The sequence below is a fragment of the Capricornis sumatraensis genome, chromosome 17 (assembly GCF_032405125.1).
Source record: "Capricornis sumatraensis isolate serow.1 chromosome 17, serow.2, whole genome shotgun sequence".
NCBI lineage: Eukaryota > Metazoa > Chordata > Mammalia > Artiodactyla > Bovidae > Capricornis > Capricornis sumatraensis.
The window spans coordinates 18,932,830-18,934,553 of NC_091085.1; the positions used below are offsets into that span (position 1 = coordinate 18,932,830).

The window sequence follows — 1,724 nt, forward strand, 5'->3', positions numbered from 1 at the left end:
AGTTAACCAAGGACTGTGAATTTGTCAAAGGAGATGAGTTTCCTTGTTCCCCTCACACACACACACACACACACACACACACACACTTTAACGCTCTCAGAGTTGGCTTGGACCTTCCTTTTCCATCAGCATATACACTGAGTGTCGGTTTATGCAGCAGAAATCTCTTGAGCAATAACAATAGAGACCTTATCGAATTGTGAAGATCAGGGGCACCAGATGGTTTGTCTATTAACCATCCTCACTGACAAATATTTATAGGTGCCTAAGAGATCCATGCTTCTGTAATAGATTTTGGTTGGACAATTCCATCCCACAAGGATTTCACAAACCCATGACCCTCTACAGACAGCATTTGTTTCTGTTCCTTGCTTGTGACCACTTTTTTCAAAAGATGTCATTCTTTAAGGATTCATTGTCATCCTTTTTCTTTGTACCTTATACATTCATTGTACTCCTCACCAGAGGAGTTGCGTTCCAGTATTTTTTTAAATGTGCGTATTAATTTTTCTGTTACCTAAATTACATTTCTTTTCTTTCCAGTATGAATTTTCCAATGTTCCAAGGCTTTAGAGCAGTTTTCCACGCATAATCATGCAGTATACTTTTAATCATGTGATAGACCTCTAAAAAGATGTTGGGAGGGAAGATACAGTGACTCCATTCTGATTTACACTGCATATTCTTCTTTATTTTGTTTGAGAGTCGCATGGGACTGCCCTAGAGTGCTTCGTTGATGTTTGGAGACACTGGGAGGAAATCAAAGGAGCCTTGCAGAAAGCAGACTTCAGTGCCTCTTTGCAGAGATAAAGGAAATTCATACAAAAGGAGAGATTTGCGGACATACAACTGGAATTCGGTGAAGTCACGGCTGAGGCATCTGCTGAGAAGCTCCCAGGAAGTGGAGACCTACAGCCCATGTCAAATCTTTCCAATCTGAAGAATTTGAAGCTTCCTTCCTTCCCCATCCCCAGAAGAATTAGAAACAAAACAGCATGCCTTTTGTAGGAAACCAAAAAAGCTTAAGGAGAGATGCTAATGGACTGCCCGAAAAGATTATAAATACTTCTTAGCTGTATAAATATGACCTGAGTGCATAAAACATGATAGAGTCCATGCTGGCATTCACTCTCAGTTTCTGTGTAATGCAGTAGAAGGACATTGTAACAGTAATGAGAGCAAACACATTTAAACCCTTTTTCCTTTCTTGAAATTTTACATATTGTCCATGACTTGCCTGTGAATCTTGTATATATAGAAATGAGCGAACCAAACCGAGAATTTTAATATTTGTACCTAAATATGTGTCATTGTTTCCGTCTACCGTTCTCTCCTTTAGTATCTTCCCTGGTGGCTCAGAGGTTAAAGCGTCTGCCTCCAATGCAGGAGACCCGGGTTCGATCCCTGGGTCGGGAAGATCCCCTGGAGAAGGAAATGGTAACCCACTCCAGTGTTCTTGCCTGGAGAAATCCCATGGATGGAGAAGCCTGGTAGGCTGCAGTCCATGGGGTCACAAAGAGTTGGACACGACTGAGCGACTTCACTTACTTACTTACCGTTCTCTCCTTTAGATCCCTGTGTAGATCAGCAAGTTAGGGGTTCAGCTAACATGTGCTCTGGAAGATGATATAATTTGGCGCTTTGACTAGGTTTTCCTGATATGCACTTAAGACATGAAATTGCTCTAGTATTATGATAGTCAAGCTTTATTTGAAAGCCTTAAG

General features: G+C 41.1%; 1 non-coding gene across 1 annotated transcript; it reads left to right on the forward strand.

Moving 5' to 3' along the window:
• Window positions 1–1,344: 1,344 nt before the first annotated feature.
• On the forward strand, window positions 1,345–1,416 carry TRNAW-CCA (transfer RNA tryptophan (anticodon CCA)). The gene has a single exon. It is a non-coding gene; the product is annotated as a tRNA-Trp (tRNA).
• Window positions 1,417–1,724: the final 308 nt, after the last annotated feature.